This window comes from Cupressus sempervirens, chromosome 8, assembly GCF_028749045.1.
Source record: "Cupressus sempervirens isolate cs-2001-9-10 chromosome 8, ASM2874904v1, whole genome shotgun sequence".
Classification (NCBI taxonomy): Eukaryota; Viridiplantae; Streptophyta; class Pinopsida; order Cupressales; family Cupressaceae; genus Cupressus; species Cupressus sempervirens.
Window position 1 is genome coordinate 105,238,032 of NC_143125.1, and position 13,282 is coordinate 105,251,313.

Below are 13,282 nucleotides of genomic sequence, written 5' to 3' on the forward strand. Positions count from 1 at the left end.
TCTTCTTTCTTGTATCATTGATTTTGGTTTTCCGATTTGCATGTGATTGTTAGGTTAAAGCAAGTCTAAATGTGTATATATTTTGGTGTCATTATGGTTCAAGAAGTGCATGTATGGGAAAAGATTGGTTTGAACACTCTATTCTGGTGCATCACCTTCTTAGAATAGATTGGGTAGATTTTTTTTCTTGCATATCCTTCTCCTTTTTTCTCTCAAGAGTAGTTAGGTGCATCTAGATAGCAAAGGGAGCTGACCTTCTCCAAAGACTCGACCTTAGAGTGCAAGTCCAACACTTGGAGGTTGTTTACATGTTTAATAAGGTTGTCTTTAAGTAAAAATTTGGACAAGGGTGAAAACTTTTGTGACAATAGTCTTTGGCATACTTGGTGGGACAATATTAAGAAGATTTCAAGTTCACTAGTGTCAAAAGAAGACTTCAAGATTAATGCTAAGAAGATAGTGCTACTCTCAGTATTGCAGGCCTTCAAGCAGTTCATCCCATAAAACACTTAGCAACCCTACACCCTTCGCATCTAGTTCAGACCAAGTTGCAATGATTCATGCCTAAAGCTAAAACAAGGGCATCTTATAGAGGTAAATTTCAGTACCAAGAACTTTCATTTTCAAATCCTAGAAGAAGAAAGACTAGAGTATCTTTATCACTAATTAGGAGTATAGCAGTAACAAATACACCTGCAAGATCCATCTCTACTCCTCCTATTGTTAGATCTTAGCCTAGGTTTTCATCTACTGATATAAATAGACCATTATTCCATATGGCACAGCCTAGAGCTCATGCTTTTGCCACCTTTAATGATGGAAGTCCTCTCATATTGAATCAAAGACATGATATACCAATGTCGTCCTCAAGAGTATACCTAAATTTACTAGTGACCCTTAGAAAAAATCCAAGAAGTTTCAAATGTTTGCAATGTACATGGTATTATAGAAGATGATGTTGTTGTTAGGCTTCTAGCTTCATCCTTAAAGGGAAGGCTTTGCAATGGTATAGAGGTTTGGCTCATAACTCTATTACTGATTGGGATGGGTTGGGATCCAAATTGTGTAAGCACTTTGAATATAAGAGTGATCATCTATGACTCTTGGAGTAGTTGATGACTATCAAAAGATCCCCCCATGAATATATGACTGATTTCAATTATAGATTCCAAAAGACATGGGATAGAATACCCATAAAGTTAAGCCTTCTCCTGATAATGATTTTTTGTATTACCTCAAAGCCTTTAATAGTGGTATTGCTACCACTCTACAATCTATGGGAGGAGACACCTTACCTGATGCTTATGAAATTACCATCAAGATAGAGAATATATCGATACAAGGAGGGAAATTGGCTCCAAGGCCCCCTATGCCCTTCTTCCTAGATATTCCTAATCATAGACCTCCAATAGCCCCTATCCCTACTACTTCCATAAGCCAACCTCTTGCTATAACGCTAGTGGCCTCCACATCTTCAAGAGAGTTTGGAGAGTTGAGGGACATGATGTAGGCCCTTATGTTCAGTAATAAAAAACAACAAGATCAAAGTTTGAATCTAGAAAAGAAGTTACAAGAATAGATCTCTAAGATTTGTAGAGAGGTGCAAGACCAAGGAAGGAAGGTAGAAGACAATCTCTCAGTGGTCCAAAAGATGGGTGACAAGATGGTGACATTGGAGTGATAGAAAACTCAAGGTAATAAGACCCCTAAATTGTACTATCAAATTCCAAATAATGGTAGGTCTCCAAATCATGACTATGAGAATAATTATTTTGATCAAGTGCAAAATAGTCATGCCTCTACAACAAATGCAAACCCAAATCTAGTAAGAGCACTAGTTCCTTAAAATAATTTTGCTAAAAAGCAAGACTTTTGCCCCTCTTGTAGATATCCATGTAGTCATTGTATGTGCCAAGAGGTAGAAGCACACCTAGCATTGACCAGAAAAGATCCATATGCTAGATAGCAATATAATGATCCTCAGCCTACTAATGTTGCCCATTTTCTACAATGAAGGGATTTTTCTTTTATGTATTATCAAGTGGAGGAACATTATAATGTAAACTAGGATTCCATTACTCATAATAATAGGAGCAAGAGAAGAGTTGTTGAAGATGCTGCCCCTCCTCCTCCTAATCTAGCCTCAACTTCAAATGCAATACCTTATGCACAAGTAGTAAATGATCAATCAAAGGCTCTTCAACAGCAAAGGCCAAATAATAATAGAAAAGATGTGATTGATCCTCAGGTTGTTCCATCTCAATCTCCTACAAATGAAGCTCCCAAAGCTTCTACCAAAGCACATAATGCACCATTCAACATGTTAGAGAAAATGAAGAAGAAAAATGTAAACATTCCAATGTGGGATGTTGTTGCTACTATACTAATGTAGAGGAGGTTACAACAGAAAGAATTGGAGTGCATTGAACTAAAGAATTAGCCACCAGGAGAAGAAAGTGCCACAAGTCTAATACAACCATCAAAGGAGGTAGAAACAAGTAAAAGCGTTAGACCTCCTCCATTTTATGTTTCTCTAATTATAGGGGATAAGCTAGTCAACAATTGAATGATTTATTCAGGGGCTAGTAGTTCAATGATGCCTAGGTCTATTGTTGATGCTTTAGAATTGAAATATGAGCCCATTATTAGAGATGTATTACAGCTAGATGGTATTACTGTCAAGATTGTAGGAATCCTTAGGAAGGTGAAAATGGCCCTACATGCATGTCCTAGTTATACGGTAGTCCAAGATATATCAATTGCTAAAGTTAAGCCATACTTTGCCATCTATCTTTCAATATATTTCACTACCCAAATAGGTGGATATATATCTTTAGATTGGGCATACATGTTTTTTAGAACAAGATATGGAACCAAGGCTTCAATTAGATTAGAGCCTTTAGATCTCCATCACACTAAGTCCTATACCCCTAGCCCCATAAGTATGAATTGCACCATCTATGAAGAAGAGGAAAGAGACATAGTAAATGAGCCTACTACTCCTCTAGTAGAGATACCTGATTTTCTCTTAGATGAATAGGCTAATGCATAAATGTTTGATCCTATATCAAAACCTCTTGAGATAGGCCTTGGTAAATATTATATATCAAAAAAGGATACTCTCATCCCTAGCCTTATAAAGACCAAAGATGATATGAGTGGAATATGGAGTATGTTCTTTGATGGATCAAGAAATAAAAATGAATCAAGAGTTGGTGTGCTATTGATTTCTTCTACACTAGAAATAAACTAATCCTTTAGGCTCCAATTTAGTTGTACTAATAATGTATCCAAGTATGAATCCTTGATTCAGGGTCTCCTAATTTCTTAGAAAAGAGGAATTCAAGCATTAAGAGCATATGGAGATAGTGAGTTGGTGGTTAATCAAGTGACAATTGGCAAGTGTTTGAATCTGATGAACAAATTGTAAGTTTCTTGTAGAATGAAGCAAAGTTTTTAGATAGAAATCAGTCAAGACTACAAGATTAGTATGATAATCAAATCATTAATATTAGTTCCAATAAGTTGCCTAAGGGTCTTATTACCTTAGAGAATGTTTTCAATCATGATAACCAAGCAAGAGATAGAGGCATGAACCTTGCTACAAGCAAGGATGATCATACACTAGTCATGTTTGTTGATGGAAAATCTTTAAGCATGGGAAAGGTATGTTCTAAAATTGAGTGGGAAATTTTTGTTCATCTATGTCAAGAATTTAATGATGTATTTCCTTGGACATATGATGATTTGAAAGGGTTTGACATGAGTTTGCTTCAGTATACCATAGATTTAATTGATAATGTCAAACTAGTAAGATAGAGACAGAGCCTAGTGAATCCTAAAATTGAACCCTTAATGAGAAAAGAGCTATCCAAATTGATTGAGGCCAACATAATTTTCCCTATCAAGAATTCATCATGGGTAGCAAGCCTTGTCCTTGTTAAGAAGAAGAATGTAGAAACCAAATTGTGTGTGGACTTTAGGGACCTTAACCAAGCTTCCCTTAAGGATCATCATCCCCTCCCTTCCATGGAACAAATATTATCTAAGGTGAGAAATTCTAAAAGGTTCTCATTTCTTGATGGATTCTCTGGTTATAACCAAGTGCTAGTCAAAGAAGCTAACAGATACAAGACTACATTCACCACAAAGTGGGGCACCTATGTTTACAATAAAATGCCCTTTGGATTAATTAACACTAGTGCCACTTTCTATAAGGCAATGGAGATGGCCTTCAAGAAGATGATTGAAAAATTTGTATTGGTCTATCTTAATGATATTATAGTATACTCTAGGAGCATGATAGATCATTTTGCCCATCTCAGATAGGTGTTTATAAGATTTCGAGAGTTTAATGTGTCCTTAAATTCAAGTAAGTGTGTTTTTGCCACTAATAAAGGAAAATATTTAGGACACATTGTATCTAAGGATGGTCTAACCATTGATTGAAAGAGAACAAAGGCAATACTTTCTCTCTCTCTTCCTAAACATAAGAAAGGGATACAAAGCTTTCTTGGTAGGATAAATTTTTTGAGAAGATTCATTCCTAATATTGCTACCATGGTGAAACCCCTTATAGATATGCTCAAGAAGAATATGGTATTTGCATGGACCAAGGAAGGGAAAAAAAATTTGGATGAGATCAAGGCAGCCATAGCCTCAACCCCTACTCTCATTAATCCAAATTGTGAAAAGGATTTCATTCTTTATACCTTAGGTGGTGAGTCATGCATTTTTTCTATTTTGACTCAAGAAAATGATAAAAATGAAGAATAGTCAATAACCTTCTTTAGTGAAGGGCTTAAAGACTATGAAGATAAATATAACTATGTACAGAAGTACTTGTAGTTATACAAGCTTTGAAGAAGTTTAGACACATTCTATCACGCAAAAAGATCCATTTTCTAGTACCTCATGGAAGTGTGAAGGAAATTATTTGGAGAAAAGACATTAGTGAGAAGAGAGCTGGATGGGTCACTAAGGTGATGGAGTATGATGTTGACATCTAGATCACCAAGTTGTTAAGAGGGAAAGGATTGTGCAAAGAAATGATCTCATCTTAGGAATTAGATGAGGAAGTTGCTATGATACTAATAGAATAGCAAGAGGCAAGAAATGATAATCCAAGGAATTGGATGGATGATTTGATGACTTTCTTGTCAAGCAATAGATATCCTCAAGGATTTTATAGAGCTAAAAGAATATAGTACATGTTGTAGTCAATTCCTTATATCATAGTTGATGGTATCCTTTTTAAGAGGGATTTCAATGGAGTCCTATTGAGATGCATTGATATAGACCAAGCTCAAAGAATAATCAGAGAGCTCCATGATGGTCCTAAATGGTGGCCATTTCTCAATAAGAACAATTTCCATGAAGTTAATAAGAGCTGGTTACTATTGGCCATCCTTGTTCCATGATTGTCATAGATATGTTGGAAGCTGTGACAAATGTGCTTTCTTTTCTAGTAAACAAAATCTTGTAGCTTTTCCTCTCCACCCTATTTAGGCTAATCAACCTTTTTCTAAATGGGGATTAGATTTCATAGGCCCCATCAATCCTTCTTCTAGCTTTGGTCATAAAAGGATTCTAACTACCATAGATTACTTTACTAGATGGATAGAGGCAATTGCATTGAAGGATGCCATAGAATCTTATATTGTTGAATTCCTTGATGGAATTGTAACCAGGTTTGGTGCCCCTTCAACCATTATTTTAGATAATGCAAAGTCTTTTGTTGGAGCTTAGATTTTTGCATGGGCAGTTGATCATAATATCTATTTGAGCACATCCTCCAACTACTATCCTCAAGGAAATGGATTACTTGAGTCATCCAACAAAAATATAATCAAGATTATGAAAAGGATTATAGAAGATAACTAGAGGTGTTGGCATTAGAAGTTAAAAACAACACTATGGGCTGATAGAATAACACCTAAAAGAGCCATAAGAAATTCCCCTTTCATGTTGGTATATGGTAGAGAAGCTAGGCTTCCTATTTCATTAGAATTTCCTATTCTTGAACTAGCTCATCAATTGGAACTGATTGAAGATAATGCTATGACTATAAGAACAAAAAAATTCATGGATTTAGAAGAGAAAATAAATTAGGCCATGTAAACCTTGGGAGCACATCAACAAGAAGTAAATAGGTCCTTTGATAGGAGGGCTAAATTTAGAATTTTCAAAGAGGGTGATCTTGTGTTGAAATGGGATGTTGAAATGGAAAAGCTAGGGAGGCACTCAAAATTTGATGCACTATGGAGTGGTTCCTATGTGGTTATCAGTTGCAAATAGGCCAATGCTTTCTAGTTAGGCAGATCTAATGGTGAAATTTTTCCTATTCCAACCAATGAAATATATCTCAAACCATGCTTCTAATGAAGGTTAAAGTTTCATGTACATAAGTAGTTTAGTCTTCTTTTTGTTTGTCCTTGGTTTCCAAGAAGTGCACGAGCACATTTTCCTCCTTTTTTTGGAGTTGGTCTGAACTTTCTAGAGCTCCTAAAAAAAATTTATTCCTTGCTAGTTGCAAATTTTTTACTAGTCGCAGGTGGGATAACACGCCAATTCTTGGTTGTGACTCTATGATCAATGGATTTCTTAAAGCTACTAGTCTATGCTTAGCAAGCAAGCATCCCCTCCAAGTCAACAAGAATGTTGGCCATTTTGGCCTCCATTCAACCCATCATTGATTATCCATCTGAGAGATCTTCAATGGGCTAGATTCTTTTGATGTGGGTTAACATGCTTCTTGGTTGGATTAACATCTCGTGTTAACTTGGGTTTCTTCATATGCAAAGCTTGCAGAATTCCTTCATGTGCCAAGTCACAGTTTAACATCTCATGTTAATATCATTTCTTCATGTGTTGAGCTGGTTTATAATTCCTTTAGATGTTGAGCTAGTTTAGTCCCCTCATTGACTGAGTCGGCTCATTTTTTCTTCATGTGCCAAGTTGCATGTTAACACGCATTTTCACACCAGGTTAAAATTTTGCATGCCAGGCCAGTTTACTCACCATCATATTAAGGAACATCTATGGTTGTCGCTATGTTGCCATGCAAAGTTGCAAGGTAGTTATTTCATTTGACATAGAGACCACTTATCAAGTTGGCTTGGTTTCTTCATGTATCAATTTGGCTTGGTTTCTTCATGTGTTGAGATGGTTACCTTTTCCTTCATGTGTTGAGTTGTTGGTTAATGTGCATTCCTGTTACAGGTTAACATTGCATGTTAACCATAGTTGTTGTGTCACTATGCAAAGTGGCAAGGTATTTTTTTTTATGTGACATAGTGACCAATTGCCAAACTAGTTCCCTCTTCCTTCATGTGTTGAGTTGTGGGTTAACACACATTTTTTGTTAGGGTTAACATTCTATGTTTCGACATTTCAAGAAGTGTCTTTTCTTGCTTTTGCTAAATTGCAAAATTGTGTGTTGCCTATTTGACCATATATTTGGGAACATGCCAATGAACGAATGAGTTCCAGGTGGTGGTTCAATTCCTTTATTGCATTCTACCATCAGATCAAGATTCATCAAGGGTTATCTCTTTGTTGCTATGCAAAGTTGTGAGGCAGTTTATTCTATGTGACATAGCGAGCACTTGCCATGTGGTGGATCTTTGTCTTGCTGGGCCCCTTTTGATCTAATGGTTCTCATGTTTTCTCACCTTTCTTAGTGCCTATTATGAAAAATATGATGGCCATTAGATTTAGAGGCATTCTTTTGAGATTCCTTACTTCATCCCAACCATCCATGTAAAATAAGGATCTTGATCGAGGGCTATGTTTTATTTATCAATTGGAGATATTTTTCACAACATCTAGGCCATTCATAATCAAAAGAAGATCTGCATCAATGATTCACATGATTTTTTAGGTAGTTCAATTGATTTCTTGCAGTCAACTCTATATTTTCATGGTGGGTTAATGTGCATGTTATCCCATCCTATGTTTTCTTTGATAGCGGTGCAGATTTTTTTGTTGTAGCCATGGCATGTCACCAGGATTGATCTTTAATGTTGAGCAACATCCTTTAGGGATTATTTCATGTCATTAATGCATCTCCATCCCTCATTAATTATTGTGATAATAAAATCTTTTGGATTTGATCTCTTATGGCTAGATGTGTTGATTTTTATTTTTCCCATGTCACGATTGCATTTGGAGTTGTTCCAAGATCAAATTTTCTTCCAAATTTGTAGGATTCTCCTCCACAATCTTAAATGGTAGTGGTTGGGTTTAGGTTTAGTGTAGAAAATATCTTAGTTATGCCTGATTTATAAAGGAAGATTATGTAAATTTTGTTAAGGGTCAACTCTTCTCTATTTTTGTGGCATTGCTCTGGCTTGTCACTGTAAATTTCCTTTGCCTCTAAACTATATGACATTCTACCTTATCTCCTTCAGCCATTGATTTGTAGTGCAAGAATTATTTGCCTCTCATTGGTGTATTATGGATATCTACAATCTTGCATGACTGTATGTCTTTTTGGCCTATGAATGATATATAAGTGAATTCTCTTCTTCCTTGCATCATTGATTTTGGTTTTCTGATCTGCATGTGATTGTTAGGTTAAAACAAGTATGAATGTTTATATCTTTTGGTGTCATGATGGTTCAAGAAGTGCATAGATGGGCAGAGATTGGTTTGAACACTCTATTTTGGTGTGTCACTTCCTTAGAATAGATTGGATAGACTATGTTTTTTTGCATCTCCTTCTCCCTTTTCCTCTCAAGAGTAGTTAGGTGTATCTAGATAGAAAATGAAGCCAGCTGTAATGCCCTACCAAGGGATTCAAATAATTAACCTAAAGTTTCACTAAGTTTGGTAACATTTTTTTATTTTATTTTTTTCAAACATGAAAGTAAAACCATTCATAACATAGTAGAAAAGAAAAACATAATATCCATAATAGGTTACATTCTTCATGGATCCCTTAGCGTTGAATTACATCCAAATCAACTAATATTAATGATTCCATCTAATGCTACATCCACATGAAATAATAATGAAAAGTCCAATGTTCATACATTACTTTTCAGAATACTCAATCATCCGCTATACATGCCATAGGGTATGAAAGGCTTAAAAGAATATACGTGTGTGAAAATAAAATACATCTTAGATCTAATTCTAGTTCATGATGCAATAAATTAAATGAAACCACATTTCATACATGATACATCATCATAAAAGATATAACATCCATCCTAACAGATAGCCATTTATCACAAACAAAATTAACCAAGAACATGGTTCCTCCCAACTGTAAATAGCACCATTAGACCATCGTGGGCCCTATCCATCCCTCCATGTGTAACATTTGAATTCACCAAAGAGATCATCGATATTATCATAGTAGGAATGTCACTCCTAAAACATACTACATCATATGTAGAAAGAAATATAACATACTACAACATATGCATAAGAAATCTAATCATGCAAAATAAAACATAAGATAACATCATCTAACATATGCTAATCATCAATATAAGGATATGTGTCCACCATCATAATCCATGAATAGAATGAAGATAGATGCCAACAAAGAATGTATTCACCACTGTGTCTCAAACGGATCTCAAATGGTAAGAGTGAAAAAAAACTACCACTCGACCGCGTGGTACCTAGATGGTCCACTCCCACCACGCTAAGGACATAATCTCAAGTCCCAAAATGGGTTATCAAACCATATAGAACAAATACTCTTTAAGTCTAGGAATCCTAGAAGTATACTAACTCAAAGGTTCCAATCACAAATCGACATCTAATCCTAGAGGCACACAAAGACATGTAGGAAACCTACTATGCAAGCGGGAAAGTGTCATTTCACGGATCATGCTAGAGTTACCCTGGTAGTCTCCCAATAGACCCCAGCCCCCTAGTGATCCCTATGTGGCTACTAGTATCCTCTCATTTAGAAGAGGCATACTACAGAATGCAAGGTCGCAACCAAGCGTTCTCTCTACTCCCATCCTAGTCTATACTAGCACTTAAGGCATGGGCAAGAACAAACAATTATCTTATTAAGTCCATTTAAGCTAGTATTAGATGTAATGTTTTCACTTATTAAAACAACTTACAATGAGTTACCCTGGCAGCCTCTTAGGGCCCCGGCCCCAATGCAAGTCACTTCCCATCACTACAAGTAGATAACCTACCCTAAGCTCATGAAACCATTTATCAAAAAATACCAAAATATAATCCACAATATAAACATCAAATCTCCATGAGCAACTAAAAAACATCATAGATAATCATGACCACAATAGTTCTATATTGGCAACTGAAGGTATCACTGATAATCGCAATAATCATTGGTTCTTAACAAGCAACCAAAAAGCACCTCAAAATAATACTGATCAAAGAATCAAAACTGGTTGAGTCAAAACATGTCACAACATGACATCATCAAGATCAGATAAACAAGTCAATCCCATCAAGTAATTGGAAAGTAATCCAATACAACTGATCGATAACTCATAAAAAGGTTACATATATCATAGCTTATACAAAAAGATTGAAGATAATATCAATCAGCATGGCATCACATAACCATGGTTGAGTTTATAAAAATTGAGATCAAAGGACATCATCATGAAATCACAATCATAACATCAGAGCCTTTGGTAGATGTCCTATAACTGGTCAACACTAGTCAACCTAAAATCCAAAAGAGATAGTATAGAGAAAACACAAAGCAAGCACATGTTTTGGTTTGCTAAAATTACATAGTTAAATTAAGTGTGGAGGTCTTAGTTTTCATTTTCAAATTTAGATATCAAGTGGAGAAACTGTGCATTTTACCTAACCCACGTATTTGTTTGATAGATAAAAGTACTTTCCCCATAACCCATTAAATCAATATATTAAGATGTTTCTAAGAGTATATTATATATACAATATTTGTATAAGACCCCCATCATTTTCCAATAGAACACATAGAAAATTCAATAGATCAATTGAAAACTCAATAAAAGCAATTGCAAATTTCCTCCAAATTACATTTGAATAAAATTTATATTAATAACTAAAATATTATAAAATAATTAATTTCTTTGGAATGAAAACTAATAATAAATTTTCATTTATTATTAATATAATAATTATTAATTATTAATATAATATATATACATAATATATAATATTAATATTTAATATCATTAACTATGGTAATGGATATATTAAAAGTCGATGACATATATAACATAAACATTTTATTTTTTTTAAATAATCAAAATTAAAAAGTCTTCGTTGTCGATTCATGCAACTGTCACAATGTGACATCCCATCACGGGTACTCTGCATACATAGGTACCCTGCGACTTATGCATTATACAATGCTCTGTCATGGGTAAACTGCGTGCACAGGTACCCTGCGACCATTAAAGGCACTGGGGTATGGGAGGGGGGTGTAACCCGCCCCTCTCATTTATATATATATATATATATATATATATTTTAAATGTGTTTCCCAATTGATATTCAATATTATATAGCCACTACGATTCATTTTTAGATATGTATATTTCTCCACTGCGCTTTTAATTATATATATATATATGTATATGTATATATATAACATATCCATATGTATATACATATGTATATGTATATGTATATGTATATGTATATATATACACATATATATATATATGTATATGTATATACATATATATATGTGTATATATATGTATATATACATGCAATTTATTATCAAACATTACTGCATTTAATAAATATATATATATATATATATATATATATATATGTATATGTATATATGTATGTATGTATATATATAGATATAGATATAGATATAGATATGTATGTATGTATGTATGTATGTATGTAGATTTTATATGTATATATAAAAAGAGAACATATATCTAATTTTACACAAGAAGGGCTTTTCATTTCGATGAATCAAGAATTTCTCTTAAAAAAATAACTGTTCTCTAATTTACCCATTAATTCCTTAAAAAAGATTTGCCTATAAACTTTCAAACCCTAGTCCATAGAATTCTCAGATCTACACATGTGGAGGTTTCACGTACAGTAATTTAGATATCCATGACAAAATTGCATATAACCAAATCATTCACACATAGAATCCTCAGAAAGCATTCAGAAGACATGAAGAAGATAGGAAGAGCAAGAAGTGAAATATCATATGCAAAAATCACAAGTGTCTACCTGGACACTAATGCTAAATCACTTCTCCTTAGAATCTGTAGAGCAAGCTCCTTCCTTCTCTCACATTCTCGGGTCCTCCAAACATACTCTCTAAGCTTCTAAGAGTGCTTAAATATATAGAACTCTTAAGAAGCACCTAGAATGTCTCTAGAAACAACTAGAAGGTGTTAACAACTAAGCATGAGTATTTTCCAACCTTCTAGATGAGTCACAAGATTGTAGACACCATGTGCTTAATTTGTGCGCTAACTCCTGTGTTGTTGACATATGTGCAATCAAAAGGTGTGTTTACTCTTAGGCAAGCTTATAAATTTTATTTTAATTCTTTTATTATTTCTATTATTATTTATTTATTATTTTATTAATATTTATTATTATTATTATTAATTTTAATTTCTTCTATTTAATTCTTTTCTCAATTAATTCCCATTTAATTAATGAAAATCAAAATATATAAAGGTCATGATATTATATTAATTTTTCCAAAATAATTAAATTATTAATTAAATCTTTTAATTTAAGACTTAATTAATAAAAATTTCACCATAGACCTCTAAGATAAAATATGAAAACTCATCATAGAACAATCCATACAAAATCAGTCTAAAGGGTTAAAATCACAAATTATGTCATCTGACACATTCGGAAAGTAAAATATCTTAGATACTTGTCATACCTCTCTAGGACAAAAAGGTTTAAGGGTTTAGGATTTGGACTTGAGAATTTATCTCCCCTCTCTTACTATTAAGATAGTGCGATAGGGTACTCTCATCTTGGAAATTTAGGAAAGTCGATACTTGGTACCTGCAACCTACATAAAAGCCATGCATGTACATACTATATATATATATATATATGCTAAGCTAAATAGGAAATGGTAGGAAGTGGTGCATGATGTAGATTTCGACTACCAAGTGACTATGACTCTCTTCCTTAACCACATCAGAAATGCCATACAATAAGAGAACAAACACACACACCATACACATGCAAGTATGGGGTAAGTATCCATAAGAAAACACATGTAATAATAAACCATCTAAGTAATCAACATCAATAACTGGAAATAATGTAATAA